We start from the raw sequence: 20,194 nt of genomic DNA, 5'->3' as shown, positions 1-20,194 counted from the left end.
CAGGGCTTGGCGAGTGGTTTAGCTTTTCTTCCTTCCACGGGTTAATAAGTGCAGAGGGAGTAATGCTGCAAGCCTGCAAGGGAATGTCATTTGACAGGTTTATTACCAAAGTTTCTTTTAGACTCATTTAATTTTTATGAATTTTTAACTTTCATTTTTTGGTGTCAGTCCCTCTGGTGGGAAAATGGCAAATAGCGGGAACAGTGAAGGAAAGCTGCAAATTCAGTTTTCAAAATCCACAAAGCGAAATGAATGTTGAAGGAATCTAAATTTATTCAAGTAGTTTTTTTGGCAAGTTTTTTAGTTCTTATGCTTCTGAAGGTATTAAGACTTAACACTCTACCGGGATTTTTGGGACACCCTGTATCACCCATATGATGGGTGATTTCTTTTGGGTACAAAGTTATCATTCTCTTTAAGTTAATGCATGTCCTTTGGTCAGTCTAAAGGATTTTTTCCCCCTTGATTTAAGATGATTTTTCCTTTAAAGATGTCTTTTTCAGGATTTTGAGATATTATCTCAGAGCACTGCTTTCCAAAATGGAATGAAAAATTAAATTATTGTCACAGAGGTAATTTTTGTTTTTGGAAAAGAAAAGCAATCTCCAAATTTATTTAAACAAGAAAAGGAGCAGGCAGTATGTCATAGGGGTAATTTTAATATTTCTTGTTATTCCTTTCTAAATTAGAAAATTCCTTTCTGAATTAGAAAATATATTCTTATTATCTAAGAGTCAAAGCATGCATATGGTCTTTGTTTAAAACAATGAAACACTGATCAATATATATAAAGAGATATATTCAGGTCTTTGTGCCAATGGGTTTCAAACTTTTAAAAAATTGTAATCCCAGGCAGGATTCCATTTTATATTACAACCCAGGAGATAAATACAAAGGTGTATGGGTATGTATACATGAAATACTTTTGGCTGAAATAAATGTTTAAAAAACATCTGATATACTCTGATCCTATTTTATTCTAGCCCTTTTTCATCTAAAAATTATGTTGATTGTGATTCATTATATAGACTTCAGCACCACTCATGGGTTGATAATCAAAAATTTTTTTTAAAGATTTATTTTTTATTTCTCTCCCCTTACCCCCACCCCCACCCCCCGTTGTCTGCTCTCCGTGTCCATTCACTGTGTATTCTTCCATGTCTGCTTGCATTCTTGTCAGTGGCATGAGAATCTGTATCTCTTCTTTGTTGCATCATCTGGCTGCGTCAGCTCTCCGTCTGTGCAGCGCCACTCCTGGGCAGGCTGCACTTTTTTCATGTGGGGTGGCTCTCCTTACAGGATGCTCTCCTTGCATGTGGGGCTCCCCTACACAGGGGACACCCCTGCATGGCACGGCACTCCCTGCGTGCATCAGCACTGCACATGGGCCAGCTCACCACATGGGCCAGGAGGCCCTGGGTTTGAACCCTGGACCTCCCATGTGGTAGGTGGACGCTCTATCCATTGAGCCAAATCCCCTTCCTGATAATCAAATTTGAAAAACAATGAACAGGGTGTAATGGGGTTTGTTAGTATGCAAAAGGGTTACCTCATTAACTCTTACATGCTTTTGGCTTCTGCATATTTTCACCCAAAGTGCTTCTAAAACTCCAAAGTGTACAAGAATCACGTGGAGATCTCGAAAATGTGCAGATTCCAGTTGAGCAGTTGGGGGTGGAGCCCCAGACTCTGCATTTCTAGCCAGAGCCAGATGGTGGATGCTGGGGTCTGAGGAGCGGGGGTGTAGAAGTCAATCTGGGGGCCTGGGAAGAGACGTGACTGGGGTCCACCACCCCGTACCAGTTAAAGCTGCCAAAACAATGCATCTCATCGACTCCCTCCACACCGGGGCCAAGAACACTGCGTTTCCACGGAGACATACAGCACACAACGTGGCAAAAGGTGGCTGCAAGCATCCTTGAGCAGACCTTGTGGTGACATTAGTTCCTTCGTAATCCTGCTTCTGCGACCTTTACCCAATTTCCTTTCTCCGTAGCCTACTCCCAGCCAAGCACAGATACCACCACTCTGTTTCAGATCTCTTGGCAGCAGTTTTGCGGTGGATTACCTAAAAATGTGGGCAACTGCTGAATCTAGATTAAGCAAAGCAGGAACAGGTTATACAAAACCATCCAAAGAGGACGCCAACAGACAACTGTGTGAAATATTTATTAACATTTCGTTGAAGGAACCTGTTAAACCGTGAAACTCGCTTGTCAAGCAGGACTGGACTCCTACAATACTTCTGAACGTAGACAGAAGTAAATCTTATAATGCAGAGCATGCTTTCATGGGCTTTATGGTTAGAATTCCCAAACTAGGAAATACTGAGTCAGTAATTCTAACTGCTCCTGGTACAGTACTGTGTTTCATACTTTCAGCCTCCAGAATTTGGCTGATCCAGGTGTTGATAACATGGAAACAGTCTTACTTTCCATGAGACTGTCTTTTACATCATCATTTTTTGTCCACATCTGGAGGGACAGGGAGTGAGCTGCTCACTCCTTATGCCAAGCATGTGCCTGGCACAGATTTAGTGCTGGATAAGTAAATGATAAAAGAATGAATGGATGAGCATAATTTTTAAAATAATATATTACTGGGAAGCGCCTGTGGCTCAATCAGATGGGCTCCCATCTACCACAGGGGAAGCCCTGGGTTCACGTCCCAGGGCCTCCTTGTGAAGGCAGGGTGTCACCCAGCCCGCCAGCACTGTGGAGAGCTGACTCACCAAGGTGATGCAACAAAAAAGGGGGGAAAGCAAAAAAAAAAACAGAGAAGAGCGCGCAGCAAATGGACACAGAGAGCAGACAGCAAGCAAGCTGCAAGGGGGGAGGCGAAATTAAAAAATATATATATATATATGTAACTTTATTAGCAGAATTCTCATTACAGAATTGCTTTATTGAATAACAAGAGCCTTTAAAAAGGAGGCAGAAACGGAAAGTGGCATTTTGCAATTTGCCGATGAACACGATGCAGATGGGGAGAAGGGAGAGGAAGGTGAGAAAAGAGGGATGGCGAGAGCGAGAGAGAGAAGATGAAAGAGACACGACAGTGACAGAGACCACCGGAAGGATTCGGGGTGGAGCAGGGCATGGGCGCTGAGGTCAGCTCCACAGCTCCGGCTAAGGGCATTCGGTCCCCCAAAGAACCAAGCCGGAGTCCAAAGCAGGCCAGGGATTCTCAGCGGAAATGGGAGTTGTGTGCCGCACTTGAGGGTCACGCGCCAACAAGAAAGGACTCGAGCGTGGCAGGTGCTGCCAGCTCTCTGGCCGTGCCCCAGTACCCACCAGCTTGCCCTCTGACTGCTGACACGGGTTTTCCTTTACCTGTCCAAGAGGAAGTCTGGGAATGCCTGGGAATCCACTGCCTCTGGAGGCAGCCCTGCACCAGTGCCCGGCAGGCTGGGTGAGTCAACACCAGCTCCCTTGCTCAGGAGGTGGGATACCATGAGGCACGTGCCCCGCACTCATTCCCAGGGCCCCCCAGTACCACTGAGCTCCGACTGCCCGTGGTGGTAGGGGGCTTGTGATCACTCTCTCCAATCACTGCCGTTCCTTGCCTGGGTGCCTTCTCCACTCCCCTTACGGTGTTTTCTTCACCTCCCAGAAGAATAACCTGCACATGAATTTTCATCTCGGCTTCCACATCTGGGAAACCCAATCCATCAAGGCAAGTATCTGAAAGGAATATTGGGGGAGCCACTCGACCCTCACGTTCCTCCCATGTAGCGGCTCTCTGAGCTCCCAGGACCCTGCCTTAGGAAGGGCCCAGGATGATGAGAGATGGGCCAATTTTCCATCACTGAGGTTCTGGGCACAGAATCATCAGGGGTTTCTCTGAACAGCAGGCTCTGGCCCCACTTCTTTCAGACCACCAGAAACACAACTTCAGGGACATTCCTCTCTCTCCCAAGGGGAGAATAAGCAAAAAACACATCTTTTTGGCTATACTTAGTAGTAATATTTTGATGAAGTTCTTTCACAGTTTTAACAAGTATTTCATAAACAATACAAGGTGTTGGTGGTTGGGTAATGTATGGGAGCCCCGTATGACGATATGCATGTGGGTTTTTTATTAAGATTTATTTATTTATTTATTTCTCTCCCCTTCCCCCCCCCACCCACCTGGGGTTGTCTGTTCTCTGTGTCTATTTGCTGTGTCTTCTTTGTCCGCTTCTGTTGTCCTCAGAGGCACGGGAATCTGTGTTTCTTCTTGTTGCATCATCTTGCTGCATCGGCTCTCCATGTGTGCGGCGCCATTCCTGGGCAGGCTGCGCTTTCTTTCGCACTGGGTGGCTCTTCTTACGGGGTTCACTCCTTGCACGTGGGGCTCCCCTACGTGGGGGACACCTGTGCGTGGCACGGCACTCCTTGCGCACATCAGCACTGCGCATGGGCCAGCTCCACACGGGTCAAGGAGGCCCGGGGTTTGAACCGCGGACCTCCCATGTGGTAGATGGATGCCCTATCCACTGGGCCAAGTCCGCTTCCCTGCATGTTTATTTTCTAAGTCCATAATTTTACTGTACACTTATTGTTTTTGTATGTTCATGTAGGAATGATAGCTTTCAACTGAAAATTTTAATGAAAAAAACACCTTTTGTTCTCAAAGGAAGCAGGGATCGAAGGCTGAGCAAAATACAAACATAATCCCTATTCACTTCAAATACCCCTAAAGCAAAACTTTTACACACTGCTAATAAGTAATAACACTGGACCCCTAGAAGGGGGTCTTTACTATAGTGTCAGTAAGAGGCAAAGATGAGGAGCAACCACTGCCATAGTCCAAATCAAAGTTTAATGCATTACCAGGAGGGATTTCAAACCACAAAAGAGCAAAAATGAAACAGATTTCAAAACACTGCTAGACAGAAGAGGAGAAATGTGTTGTAAACCCCCTCAGGGTGATGCTAAATCACTCTTCTTCCATGTAATGGTAATTCTGAGAAGCTGAAAACCTTGAGGGAGGGGAAAAAAAATAGTCCACAAAAAAGCTAGGAATTGAGAAAGCTGCCACAAGAGCTAGCTGGCCAAAATAATCACACTGAAAAGGAGATTCAGAAAAGCTTGTGGCTTGATACTTTCCAGTCCCTGAACGATGTCCTTGAAGAATCAGTCTAGAACCCATCACTTAGGGAAGCCCTCGCTGTTATCTAAGTCAAAGAATCAGTCCTCAGGCTCAGGGTCGCTCACAGTCAGCCACTCTGAAGGACGTTTCTGGACAAGTCTTCAGAAGCTGCCCTCCTTGGATTCTGAACATTTTCTGGGTTTCATCTTTGCAGAGAACATCCAACTTTGGGGCCCCGGTTTCTTGCCAACTTGGTTGAGGAGACGAGAAGATCTTCTATCTTGGTTCTTATGTGTGGATGGCTTTTCTTTTTTCCTTAAGGGAAAAGAACACCAGTGCCTTTTTGTAGGACAATGTATTCCCTTATTTATAACGCAGGACAGCAGGGCCTTGTAAGTGTATATTCTGGTTCATTCAAGGACACACGGTTGGTCGTTTTAAAATTAGATTCATCCTAATTACATGAAAAGAGCCTCCGTGTGGTTGGTCAAAAAGGCACAGAAATATTAGTCAGCTGGACTTGCCTTCTAGACCACACTCAACTTGTTTAACATACAGCCCCTGCCCTCTTGCAACTTAAAATCCAGCACAGAAGTACTCATCTTACTGACAAAGAGGAGGCTTAGACACTGCAACACATAGTAAGCGACTAAACATGTCGTATTTCCTAGGGACAAAGGGGTGAGGGAAACTGTCACTGAAGTGGCATGTTACAGCAGGGCAGAAACAAGGAGAATTTCCTAATTAGTCGGGGAAAGCTTTCTGGAACTTTTTTGAACAAGGAATATTGGGAAGCTGGACCGAGGGAAAGATTCAGGGAAACATCATTTAGTGTGGAGAGTAAACAAGCATAAAGAACAAGCAATGGGAGTAGCTGCTATGAGAAAAACGAGGTTAAGTGGCTTAAACTCCAGATGCAACTCAAGTGGGAGAGCTGAATGTGTGTTCAAGATGTTGGAATCTGGGCAGGAAGTTGAATAACTATTATTTCCATGTTCCACAAACCCCAAAAGCTCACTAACTTTGACAACTGAGCAAAGAACGCCTCTCTGAAGCTGAAAGTGCTGGGCCATCCATAAAATGGAGACTCATGTCAATTATCACATAATAATAATTTAAAACTAAAGAATAACTGATGGCACAAAATAAGTGGATTTAGGGGCAGACCAGTATGGGTCTTTCTCTCTGATTTCCTGCCTTTTGGGCAGGGTACTTAACACAAATAATTTACTAATAAAACGACAATAAAGTGGTTTTTGATGTTTGAGCGCTCACTACGCACCAGGGACTGGCTAAGCAGTGTATAACCATTATCTCATCTAATCTCCACGATACTGTGACGTAAGGACCGACGTCATCCCCTTACACAGATGGGCTGGCTGAAGTTCAGAGAGGCGACATAACTTGTCAGAGATCCCACAGTTAGGAGGTGGCCCTGCCGGGCATCCACCTCGTGTGCCTTCCAAGGCCTATATGGATTCTGCCACCCAACTCCGTCCCCCAACTCGCTCTCCAAAGCCCTCGCTCCCAACCAACTCAAGACGCAAGAACCCCAGCTTCCCACCTCCTCACGAGAAGCTAATAGGAAAGGGACTTCCTCCCACCCTTCTCCGTGATGACCGAGGGTTACAAGAGAACACCACTGGATCCCTCCCAGCGAGGGCGACCCTGAGCCCCCGAGACCCCAGGGAAAAGGCCAATACCAAACGGGAGATTAAGAGCCTTGTTTCTTTTTTCAACAATCAGCTATGCAGTGCCTGAGAGGGGATTATCAGGATGAAAGCCCAATACTACAAATCTTAATTTTCAACATTTTACAAAAAACAGACTTAGGAAGTAGAGGATAGCTTTACCCTGGCTGCTATGAACGTATACAAGTATTTGTTTTTCTTTTACATGTCCTCAGCATGATGCTTATCATCACTGATTAGTTCTATTTCCAAAATGCATGTGCCCTTTATATCTACTTTACTTCTTAGAATAAGACATTTTATATTAATTAAACAGTAAGAATTTCACGAAAGTAAAATGTGTAGTTAGAAGGAAAGAGCATCTTTGTTTTCGCTTATCGCACCATTATTATCCTTGCCCCTCTAATGTTTCCTTCAGGCCAGGTATTAATATAGACCCATCTAAGTAACAGCTAAAGCACATGCATAAATTGGGAAGGAAACAAACATCCTTTTTGACAGAAAAAGAGAGGGCCTTCTTGTACTAAGCAATTTTAGATAGGATAAATACTAGAAAAATAGTATTTCTAGTCAAGATAATACATAATGAGTCATTTATTTAAGCAGCCTAAAGCTCTGAAAAAATTATTCTGGGAAAATGGCTTTGATGACTCTGTTAACATGACAAAGATCAGCCCTGGTCTCTGCTCCCTGACATGAAACTTCAGTTCCTTTTGAAAAAAATCAGCATATTAATGATGTGCCCATAATGACACCAGGATGAATCAGCAGACCCCAATACCATATGCATATGATGGCCACACAGAAATCCAAATGATTGCCAAAGACTAAGAGGTCCAGCAGGAGTACAGACGACCGCAGAAGAATGAGAAAGAAGTGGGGAAAGAGAACTAGGTCAGATAAGAGGGAGGCACTGCATCATAAAACAGAGCTGGGTTACCTCCTTGCTATAAAGATGCCTTCAGAGTAACAAGACAGTGATGGAGAATAAAAAGACACAGTAGCGCGGTGTGGGAAAGATGGCTAGCTGCCCACCAATTAACTCTTGCTCCCCTTTCCATGGAGATGCCTGGTCAGGGACTTTATTTTCTGTTCATGTCCATTTAGGTGGGGACTTCTGGTTGGTCCTCCCCAGGGGTACGTGGGCTGAAATGATTTGTGTCACTTTAAGCCAAGGGCCTTAAGAGGCAGGGGTGCGTCTCCACTCGTTCCCTGTTTGGTGAGCAGAAGCAAAGAGCACATGACCTTGGAAACCATGTGCTGAAGATGGGGACACCAAAGACCGAAGGAACCTGGACCCCTGAATCACTGTGGAAGAGCCAGCAGTCAATTAGGAACAGCTACTGTCAGCTTCTCAAGTAAAAAAGAAATTTCTATTTTATATGAGCCATCGTACATTTTGTTTGTAAATGCAGACAGTGTTTTCCTAACCAATAAAAAAGTATCTCAATCACTTGAAATAGTACATGTAATTGATTTTTGCATGGGATCTGACAAAATAACATCTTTTTAAGGCTAAAGGTGTGCTGTCCAATCACAGCAGCCACTAGCCACAAATCGCTACAGAGCACTTGATGTGTGACTAGTCCTGAGATATGCCATGAGTGTAAAATACATACCAGAGGGAACGGACGTGGCTCAAGTGATAGAGCGTCTGCCTACCATATGGAGGGTCCAGGGTTCAAACCCAGGGCCTTCTGACCCGTGTGGTGAGCTGGCCCATGCGCAGTGCTGATGTGCGCAAGGAGTGCCATGCGACGCAGGGGTGTCCCCCGTGTAGGGGTGCCCCATGCGCAAAGAGTGCACCACGCAAGGAGAGTTGCCCCATGTGGGGAAAAAAAAAAAGCACAGCCTGCCCAAAAGTGGCGCCGCACACACGGAGAGCTGACACAGCAAGATGACACAACAAAAAAAGAGACAGTTTCCCAGTGCTGCCTGATAATATAAGCAGACACAGAAGAACACACAGCAAATGGACACATAGCAGGCAATGGGGGGGAAGGGGAGAGAAATAAATAAATCTTTAAAAAAATATATATACACCAGATATGGAAGACTTAGTGCAAAAACATATAAAATATATCATATTTTATGCTGTTACCTGTTCAATAATATTTTAAATATATTGAGTAAAACAAAACACATAATTGAAATTAATGCCATGGGTTACATTTTACTTATTTTTAATGGAGGCACTAGAAAATTTTAAATGGCATGTATAGCTAGCTTTATATTTTTGTTGGATAGTGCTGGGCTAGCAGCCCACCATCCAATTTTTTTTTTTTAATTGCATGTTTTGTTTTGTTTTGTTTTTAAGATTTATTTTTATTTATTTAATTCCCCTCCCCTCCCCCGGTTTTCTGTTTTCTGTGTCTTTTTGCTGCGTCTTGTTTCTTTGTCCGCTTCTGTTGTCGTCAGCGGCACGGGAAGTGTGGGCGGCGCCATTCCTGGGCAGGCTGCACTTTCTTTCGCGCTGGGCGGCTCTCCTTATGGGGTGCACTCCTTGCGCGTGGGGCTCCCCTACGCGGGGGACACCCCTGTGTAGCACGGCACTCCTTGCGCACATCAGCACTGCGCATGGGCCAGCTCCACACGGGTCAAGGAGGCCCGGGGCTTGAACCGCGGACCTCCCATGTGGTAGACGGACGCCCTAACCACTGGGCCAAAGTCCGTTTCCCCACCATCCAATTTTTAAGTTAAGTTTTATTGGAACACAACCGTGCCCATTTGTTTTCATATTGTCTATGGCTGCTTTTGCACTACAGCAACAGAACTGAGTAATTTCAACACTGTATGGCCCACAAGACTGAAAACTATTAGGATAAGGCCTGTTACAGATAAAGTTAGCTAACCCCTGGGCTAAGGCTAAATTTGAGATTATCCAATTTACCTGGTTTTATTATTTTATGACTAAAGAAATTAAAGCTCTGGTAAGTCAAGAGACTTGTCCAAAATATTTTATTCTCATTTAGGAGGTATTTCCATAATGCTACTCTCTCATTCCTTTAGTCATCCAGAGTCTCCTGCCACCCCTAATTTTGGCCATTAAAGAAATAATATCCTCATCGATTAGAAAATCAACACTTACCATTATGCATCTCAACCCAACAATGTCAATACTATTTCAATGTATCTGTGTGGAAGTATGTTTCCAGCAGATGTGGCATAGAAACCCTTGAAGTATTATTCAACTCTAATAAACTGTGGCAGTGTTTCAATGAGGCCTCATCTGAAGACGTTTTAAAGAGAATTTTATCTGTAATCTGCTTTCAAATTAAACTTGAAATTCCCTCAAACATAGCCCTAGCTTACTAAAAATAATCATTATTGGAATTACATTAGGAAAAAAAACTGCCACATCTCAGTTCCAGGCACTGTCATTTCTCAGTCTTTATCTGAGATCTCTGGCCTCTCCCCAGCTGAAGACCTAGCTCAAAAGAATTTCTCTAAAACAAAAATCTGATCTCACTGAACATTCTTCAGTGTCTTTATGCTCTCAAGATAATAGCAATCCTCCTTACTGTGACCAGAAAAACCCTTCCCCATCTGGGACTGATGTGCTCCAAAAACCTCATTTATTGTCCCTTTGAACATCAGTTGGATAAGTCTCCTTGAAATTCCCCCAAATCTTTGTACCCCCAATACCTTTGTCTATGGTGTTCTTTCTGCTGGAAATCCTTCCACTCCCGCTCTGTATTCTCCCTGCACCTGCTGCTTACTCCATCACAGAACTATCGATACTGTAACTGCATGTTCTACCACCACTAACAGCTATAGGAGCACACAACTGTGGGCCAATCACTATGTTACTTTATGTAATCTTTACATGTTACAAAGGAGAAAACCGGGCATATGCAACAAATCCAGGGGAAGCAGGAAATGCATTCACACTTTCCCACTCCACAGCCCTGGTTCTTTACCTCTACAGCCAATGGTTCTCAAAAGGGTCATTTTGGCTCCCAGGAAACATCTGGCAGCATCTAGAGACATTTTTGGCTATGACAAATGCTGGGGAGAGGGTGGTTGCTACTGGTATACAGTGGGTAGTCACAGCAATGTTGCTAAACACCCTACCATGCACAGGATAGTCTCCCAAAGCAAAGCACGAAAACTATTACACTGTGGGATAAATTGATATGTTTGTCATCCACAAAGGGCATAACAAAGTGCTTTTACAAAGATTTTATCTGTAAGGGTCCCCTCATTCCAGTTTTAAAATTAAAAGTAAAATAATACAAACGAATACAACCTTATACTTCTCCTTGCTGTAGCTACAATTCAGATAAAAATAGATTATTCTAGATCTCCAGGTGCTGGAAGTGGAACAGAAATTACAGTAAAGCTTAGGGGAAATCCATAAAGAAAAAGAAAATACAAATGGCAGAAGTAAACCAGTGTCCAGCTTATGTGGTTAATACATTTAATCATCAGAAATAAAGTGAAGGAAAGCTATATTTTCTGATCATAATACTTCTAAAATAAAAGAAATGTAGCATGATTTTTATATCATCTCAAAACATTTCAACAAGCAATATTACTGGTGTTATATAAAAACTGCTAGATTCTTTGCGAAAAAGCAAAAAGTCTCGCCTTGGGGCCATACACTATTCCTCTGAGTTATCGCTTATATTGAAATATAGTAAGAGGTGAAAACAAATGAGCTTGTTTTATTTTTTTAAGGTAATCACTTAAACCACTGTTTCTAACAACCACTTCATTGAACTTTAGCCACTTAAGACGTTCCATAAAAAAAAAAAAAAAAAAAAAAGATGGTACTTAAATAGTTTCACTCTTCCTGTAGATTCAAAATGTACACTAGCATTAAAAAAGTCTCTGAAAACTCTTGCATTAAGTTGCTAAAGTCAGGATGTTCCAAATATAATTGTGTGTAGGGTAAAATAAATAACTGCAAAATAAGACAAGGATCTGCCAACACAGCCCGATGTTCAGAGAAGGAATTCAGACGCTCTGCAAATGACGGCTGGATTTGTGGCTTCAGCCATCAGCACTGCAGAGGCATTTCTCACTGTGATTTGAAAGCTGGGCACGGGAACCACATATTGTCGCTGCCTTTTTCACTCTACATGAAAACAGGACACAAACTTGTCACCGAGGGCGGATTCTGCACGTACAGACATGCGGGTAGGTGAGACATTTATGCATGTGGAGAGAAATGTGAAAAAAGATGACCAAGCTCAAACAATGTCATGCTCATTATCATCAGCCATCATTTCTTGTTTTGGTTTTTTTTTTTTGAGCACCTATTCTGTGCAAACATTTTCTGAAATCTGAGAAAACAGAGTCCACATAATAAAGGGCAGGGGGTTATATCTAAACCATCTTTAGAACCACTGAACCACATCTGGCATAAAATCCAGAATGGCCAAGAGGTCCGCAAAGGTCATGATCACACATTATGCCACAAAAATCAAGACTCTCTTCTAAGCGTTCCTCACACAAATACTCTTTGGCTGACCGAGGAGTCAAGGGAGCATATTTCCCAAATAAAGAAGATACGCCGCTGTCCATTTTCATTCCTTAGTCCATGCTCTCGCTTCAATCATCTAATCACCCATGACTTTCTGAATTCTGAAATTATTCATCGCAGAGGAGAAGCCACGGTTCCCAAAGACCCTCTTTCAGAGTTGGTAAACAGAATGAGTAACTTTGTTCAGATCAATGCTTTCCTAGTTTTTTATAGGATAAATATACATGCGATGACGAGTGAAAAGTGAATGCTTTTTAAAAAGCAGGATTAGGGAAGATAAAAATTAGAATAAAGCATCCAGATCAGGAAGATAAAGCAGAGCTCAGTTATGAAGACCAGAAGCTCCTTAGCTGTGACAAGTTAGACCGTGAGTGGTCTTCCAGTTTCCTAACCTCTGAATGCATCTCCATCAACATTTCATTTTGATAAGCACTGTCCAGCATGGAGTTCAAGGTCATTTTAGCTGACGAGAGCCTCACAGGCAGGTATTCTGGGTTGTCAAGGGCAATCCATATTCTGTTGAAATTAAACGCACCTAAGACAAGCGTTACCATTCTCCAACACGTTCACAGCCAACAGAACCATCTCCAGGAAAGCGTCTCCTCAGAACGTCTGAGGTGGGATGAAAAGGCTACACTATGAATTCTGGACAGAGAATCAGGGTTCCTGGGGTTCTCAGTTCCAGCCTCTCCGGGCTGGCTGTTTGGAAAAGATTCTTTAGCTCACAGTGGAGCTCAGTCTCCCAGTCCACAAAAACAGAGCTGTACAAGAAGAGTACATAAAGTCTCCAAAGGCCCTTAAAATTAGGACAATATGGACGAAACAACATTAGTATTGAACGCTGAGGAGATTCCTGAGGGGAAGATTCGGAAATACAAGACTGTGACTCAGTCAGGCGGAAACATTTTGCCCCACTTGTTGAAATGCCATAATTGACTAACAAGTTCAGGGATTTAAACTGGAGACAAACATTACTAATCAGAAAGTCTCACGGGGCCTACACATAATCAACGCCCCACTAGCTGGATACCAAGAGAATGCTGGATGAGTCCCTCTGAAATTGACACTAATATATGTGGGCTGCAAAACCCACAAAAAGATAACCTCCTCCGAAAGAGAGTATTTCATTTAGTACAAGGACCTCAATCAGGCCCCTCCTAAGGGAGACCATTTCAGAATCCCTTTTCCTTCATATATGCCTATTGTCTCGTAGGCCACAGGGCTGCCTGCTGGGTTGCAAAATGACCAACAGGGCCAAGCACACAGTAGGTGCACAAATATTTGTGGCTGAATGCGTGAGCAAATCAAAGAATCAAATAGTTTGTAAATAAACTGAGGCGTTAACCTGCCATCTACTACGCAACCATCGTGGAAACCAGAGTAAGCCCTTCTAGCAAAACAGATATGGGCAGATGATAAAATCCAGGCAGCAGGCATTGAATTTGGGCAAAACGAAGTCAGCAGATGACACGTCACAGCAGCATCACAAGGGAAAGAGAGCCAACACCCCCTGTCCCTCTCCCATTCATTCATCCAACAAGCATTTTCTGGGGGACGACGTGTCAATCTCTTTGCCAGGGACGTGGAGTGCCAGGGAATTCAGATGAGTGAACCCACAGCCCCCCTTCATGATTTAGTAGGGGAGACAGAAATGCAAGCAAATCCACAGCCCGGCAGCATGAGAAGAGGTACACAAAGGAAAGCACAAAGCATCAGGGCCTCCTGTTCAAGGAAGTCTCTGGCCATGGGGCCGTTTTCTAGTTCCTGGGTGCTCTGGCCTCTCAGATTGCTCCAGTCAAAAGCTAGCCGAGACAGTGGATATTTGAGAAAGTTAAAGAACCTGTTAACCATTCAATTCCCTAGGTTTTCTGAGCTCTGCTTCTGCCCTGGCCATCATCACCAGAATCTCCATGGCTCCCAAAGATGATAAACTCAAGCCAGATTAATTTCATCATTATACCTGCTGCATTTTCTCCTCCTCAATGGTTACTGGTAAAAGACCTGGCCCTTCAAAGGGTGTTACTTCATTACCTGTACAAATGAAGTTAAAGTACTATTACGTGATCTGATATTTCAGATGAGAATCTATAGAATATGTCTCCCAATTTAATCCTAGGAAAATTTTATTATAATAAAAACACAGAGTATATTCTAGGTTCCAGGCGCCTTAGAAAGCGCTCCACAGGTCTGTGCTCTATCCTCACAAATGCAATAGATACCCGGGTCTCTCCAGGCCCATCCCTTTTTTTTTTTTTTATTAACTTGGCTGCTAAGAAGCTCAGACCTAAATCAAATATTCAAAAACAGTAAGCAGTTAGGATTTTAGGTTATTTTCCCTCTTCTGTAGAATTTTGATCTTTGTTCCCCTCCCACCTTTTTCAGTCTCATGGTTTTGTTAGGATATTTATTATACATCTACTCAGGTTTTTGAACGTCATCGTTGTATTAGGGTATTTATTATGCATTTGCTCAGGTTTTTCAAAGTCTATACTACATAAACAAACAAAAAAAATTGCCATTATCATCAAATGCAATTCCCTTCTTCTCCCAATTAGCAGGATTTTTCCATGAATAACTAATTGGAGGATGACCCCTTGGGTATTTCTCACCCCGGTCACTTGGAAAACTCAGCTAAGGCGATATGCCACAACCATCAGTTTCAGAGCATGTTTACAATAGTGCAAAAGGGGAGAGGCTGCCTGACCTAACTTCCAACACGGTAACTACCAGGTCATTTCCAGATCTACTCCAGAAGGCCTGCTTATCTGGTATTAGATCTTTTTTCCCACCCCCCTTGTACGAGATCTGGACAGTGTCCCTCGAACCCTTCTCCCACGCCGGCGTTTGCAGCCCCAGCTGTACCCGCACACCCCCTCGGGTCCACAGGGCCGCCAGGGCCAGCCGCACTGTCAGAACCTGCTGGGTGAGAAGGGACTGCCACCAGCCCGGTGATGTCGGTGTCCTGGAATTTCACTCTGAGCGCTGACAATGCCTCTGCGACTCATAAAAATCCTGCTGGAACCCAGGGAGTTGAAGGTCAGTGTCTTCAGAGAATCAAGGTAAGGTGTAAGACAAACTCTGCCACTGAGGATTTCCGGGTCCTCAAGACAAATGGCTCCAGGAGGAAATCACAGAAACAACTCTCAGCATTGTCCCCATGCAGAACAGGGGAGCCAGCAAAAAAAAAAAAAAAGGTAAAAATAAACAAAGTACAATATCTACACGGCAGACACACAGGCATCCATCTTGGCATGCCCATCTGGCATCCAGTGAGAAGGCTTAGACAGGTATTTTGCGGAACACAATGTCTGGGCACACCCATTCATTTACTCAACAAATACTTACTCCGTCACTACTCTGCACCGAGTATCTGTCCAGACCCTGGAGATTCAAGAGTGAGTGCTGCACTCACGCCTCTGCTCTCGCGGAGTCGACGTTGTAGGCCGGAGACATAGATAATCAACAGGTCAACAACTGAAGTGAACCCTTCAGATTGCACGTATGACCAGTTACGAAAATGAAGAATTATTTTAAAAACCACTGTAATGGTTGTGAGAGGGAATGGGTGACTCCCTTTGCTTGTGTGGTCAAGGAGGGGCTTTCTGAGAAGGTGACACAGTATTTCAGCAGAAAGAGAAGGAGCTAAAAAAAACCCAAGAGTACCTTCCTTAACTTCCATCAAAAAAAGGGGCGCTTCCTAAAAAACCAAACATGCACTCAATCACATTTGTAGCTCCACACACCCCATGCATCAAACAACTGCAAAAACCGCTAGGATGAAAAGGGATCCCCAACTCTCTCTGCTGTAAGGTCTTTTAAAAAAAAATCACCTTTTCCCAAAGACGCTGGATTAAAAAAGCAACTCATCTTAATCCATCTCTAATTATAGCAGAATTTACTACAAAGATGCTAAAAGGGGAGAAATGACATATTCAGTACACTTGTAATGAAGGTTACTATATATAACAATATTCCAATGTCAATAAAATGTTCCCTTTGCACTTGAAAGCCAACAAATTGCTTCAATTAAAAAATAGTTCTGTGGCTATAATCAGTAGCATTTACTTTCACTCACTATAAAGTAAACCCAAATTGTATTTACTAGCAGAAGGACCCACTTCCAATATATAATAAACCCCTAAAATTCATTTAAAATAAACTGCTGATCGTGTCTGCCTAACATTCACAAATAATAAATGGTGTTTGCTCACCAACGCCTTACTATTAGTATATATACCCCAAACAAATCAATGACTACTGAGTTTCTGCTAGAGTCAATAAAAATAACCAGCCGACTGGCGAAACACTTGCCTAAAAACATGCAGGGCTCAGAACACTCCGTCACTGAAACACCATTTTTGTTGATGTTTCCTAGCCCCCGACTTGTGTTAGAATAATGAGAGGTAAGTAGACAGTGAAAAAGGGAGCAGATCCGTCACTATGAATATTCAGAATGAATCATGGAACATTTTGACTAAAATGCAATTTTGATTCCTTTGCAATGCAGTGCATGCTGCATGTTCTTACCCTATGAATAAGCAAACTAAACTAAAACAAGGCCAAACAGTAATATTGCCCAACAGGTCTACGTTACCTACACAATTACGCTTTGAAGAACCGCTGTGCTCTGATGCGACAGCTCTGCCTAAGGAATGCTTAATTTTAAAACCAAATCTCTCTAGTACCTCAAACCAATAATGCACCGCGAGGGAGGATTTATTTCAAACGTATTTACTGTTTAGGCACAGTGGTTGAATCTTCACGCATCCTAAAAGTGCGTGGGGAGTGGAAGCCAGAGACTCGGAAGTGACTGCTCAGGTAAACTCTTTTCTCCTTTGCTTCCTCTTAAAAAGGGTTATGCTTCCAGACGCAATTTAAAATTCCCCGTGTGGAGAAAAAGCATACGTGAACTTCTTATAAATAAACAAACGCACCCCACTGCCGCCTCCAGCCCCCCTAAAAACAAATCTCGGGAGGCTTAAGAGGGAGTTCTGATAACAATCCTACAATGGTCATCGGCTGGGACATCCTCCAAAATGTCAATGCAAGCTGCGAGAGGTGACACCCACTAGAAAGGCGACGTCCCCCCAGTCGGCGCCTCCCGGAGAGGGGCGCCCAGACGGCACAGCCCCGGGGTCGCGGGAGCCACTCGCGGCGCCCCAGAGGAGGCGGCGGCGACAGGAGCGCGACCCAGGAGCGAGCGAAATCGCCACCGAGTCCCCGAGGCGGCGGCGCAGCGTCAGGCGCTGGCGACAGCGCACGCCAGCCTTCGGGATCCTTCTCCTTTCCCAACCCCAGGGCTCTGGGGCGGGAGGGAGGGGGAAGGAAGGAGGAGAAGGAGGGACCCACAGTCCCTTTAAAGCGCCCCCCCCCCACCCCCGCGCCTGCCAACCTTTTCCGAACCCCCGTGTCACACAACTTCCTCATCATGGAAACTTCCACTCGGTTCCGCGCCGAGGATGCCAAACTCCATTGCACAAGGAGCCTGTCAACAGCCGCCTGGGGGTTTGCGGAAAAGGGCCGCGGCGACCGCGCTGGGTCCCCCCCGCTCCCCGCGGCGGCGCCGGGGCGCGACAGGGAACCTCCGGCCGGAGGCGGGGGGCCCCGAACCCCCGGGCGCGCGCGGGCAGGTAGCGCCCCCTCCCCCGGCCGCATCCCTCCAGGGCGCTGCGACACCCGCCCACCCTCCGGACACCGCGAACCGCTGTCCCCCGCGCCCCGTCCCCGCCGCGCCGTCCCCTCGCCCAATTACCGGGGTCCGCGAGACGGCCGGCGGGCGCGCCGCTGCCCGGGCCCGGCGGCGTGCGGGCGCTCGCCCCGACGCGGGGAGCAGCAGGCGCCTCCGCCGAGCGCCCTCGCCTTCCTCATGCAAAGTTGCTCCCCGCCGCGTCACGGCCGCCCGCCCGCGGCTGTGCGCCCGCCTGGGCCGAGCCCCGCAGTCTCCACCCTCCTCCGCCCCCTGCTCCCGGCGGCGGGGTCCCGGCGGGCGCGCGGCTCGCCAAATGTCACCCCGGCGGCGGAGGCGGCGGCGGAGGGGCGGCCGCAGCCAGGGCCGCGCCGGCCCGGCCACCGCACTTTTATTGGCGTAGCCGGCGAGTGCGGCCCGCGCGCCCCAGTCCCCGCCTCCCCGCGCGCCCGCCCCGCCGCCGGCCTCCCCGGCCCGGGCGCCCGCGCCGCCGCCGCCGCCGCCGCCGCTGCGGGCCGGTGACCTGGTTTCCCCCGCGGCCCGCCCGGCGGCGGCGGCCAGCAGCCGGCCCCGGCGCCTCGGCCGGGGGCGCCGCGAGCAAATGGCCTCCCGGGCGCACGCCCCGCAGCCGCCCGCCTAGGCCCGCGCGCTGCGGACCCCGCCGCCCACCCCCGCGCTGCGCCCGCCGCCCCCGCACCTGCCGCCCGCGCCCCCGCTCGGGCCGCGTCCCTCACCCGGCGTGCCCTCCCGCGGTCACCCACCCGGCTGCGTGGCACGTGGGGCCTCGAGTGTGGGCGTCCGGCCGCTCGGGGCCGAGGAAGGCGCGGGGGCAGAGGGGACTCCCCGGCGCACGGCCGGGCCCGCGCCGCTGCCTCCAAACCACTTGTGGCGCGCGGGGCGCGCTCGGGCTCCCGCGGGGCCCCCCGGGCGGCGATCGCGGAGTTCTCCGGTCACCCCTGCTCCCAGCACCCTCACCCCGGGCGTGGAAGTTGGGGGGAAATACCTGGCTTGCCCTTGACGGGGACACCCTCCCCCCTAATCAGCTCTACCCGGGCGGGGTGTGTGCCCCGTGGAGACCCCCCAACAAGGACGGATTCCCAAAGGGACCGCCCCGTTCATTAGTCTCTGCCCTGGAAATATACAAATAAAACCCGGAAGGCCAAAACAACTCGTGTTCTCGAGGAGTCCTGCACGGGGCGAATGCAGGATTTCTGAAACGTCCGGAAGGTCAAGGGTTTCAGGTGGGGGTGAAAAATAAGAAAGCAGACAACTGCGGTCTGGGCTGCAGGGACACTTGGAAAATTACCGAGTGCCCAAAAAGCCAGAATGTAGTTGGTACGAAGCCACAGAAACTACTCTAACACACGCTACACTTAATTTCTTCTGGACAATATTAAAATAATTCCGATTATATATATATATATATAATAGATATATTTGGAGGGCGCACCATGTATTAGAGCTGTGACACTTTGTATCCTCAGCTGTCCGGACAATGCATAATTAGCGGGATTTCTAGAATTCCAGGCGGTGGCACGCGCGTTTTAGACCGGCTTGTGGATGTCCCAAGGAAAGAGGCAAGAAGCGACCCGCCTTACATACAGCATTGTCACCTACCGAAGTCAAGGCTTCAGCTCTGCGCTGCGTCTAGGTGTGCAGTTGTCAGCGCGCCCGCAAGAGCGACTTCCTGGCGAGAGGGAGGGGCTGTCCCCTGGTTTCACAGACCCCCATTTCCACCAGGGCCAGGGCGAGCCATCCGTGCCGTATTCTTCAGTCGCAGCAAGGCTGTAGCGTCAGGCTTTCGGGCTTCCGCGGCCGGGGAGAAGTTCTCTTTTGCAGCGACTTCCCGGGCTCTGCTCCAAAGCTGCCCCGGGATGTTTTGGTTGGTTTGAAGCAAAGCTGTGGAGTAGGCGCCACTGGTTCCAAACGTGCGGCCCCCTGGTGGCTAACTCTGGGTGGAAAGGCTGGTCAGTGAGGAAGAAAACTTCGCTCAGGTAGGCCACAGCCGATCTTCTCGGGAGGCCCGCGGCCCCTGTGACAACTTTGTAATAAGGTGACACGGCGGTGGGGGGCAAGGAGGGGCGACTGATGCAGATCTGCCAAACCCAAGGTGGGTGGTGAAGCCCCAAAGGCTGCTGGAACTTTTTTTACCTCTTCCCTGCCTGAGTGTAACTTTGGAGCTAAGTTCTTCAGGAAGCCAACAGCAGACAGAGAATGAAGTATAATAAAAAGTGCTGCTTCCCTTTATTCAAATGA

The 20,194-nt window shown here is 46.8% G+C and overlaps 1 protein-coding gene across 13 annotated transcripts in view; it reads right to left on the bottom strand.

Moving 5' to 3' along the window:
* Positions 1–19,828, bottom strand: part of THRB (thyroid hormone receptor beta) — a 468,309-nt gene extending 448,481 nt beyond the window's left edge. For 2 of the 13 annotated variants that reach the window (XM_058290894.2, XM_058290893.2), the window contains exon 1: positions 18,700–18,825. The gene's annotated coding sequence lies outside the window, so the exon portion shown is untranslated. Of the gene's footprint in view, positions 1–15,597; positions 17,548–17,644; positions 17,867–18,004; positions 18,202–18,699; positions 18,826–19,555 lie in introns of those variants that run through there. The other 11 variants (XM_058290895.2, XM_058290897.2, XM_058290890.2 and 8 more) reach the window with 11 other exon arrangements.
* Between the last annotated feature and the right edge of the window lie 366 nt (positions 19,829–20,194).

Source organism: Dasypus novemcinctus, chromosome 31 (genome assembly GCF_030445035.2).
Source record: "Dasypus novemcinctus isolate mDasNov1 chromosome 31, mDasNov1.1.hap2, whole genome shotgun sequence".
In the NCBI taxonomy this organism is placed as follows: domain Eukaryota; kingdom Metazoa; phylum Chordata; class Mammalia; order Cingulata; family Dasypodidae; genus Dasypus; species Dasypus novemcinctus.
This window is presented reverse-complemented; position numbering and strand designations above follow the sequence as displayed.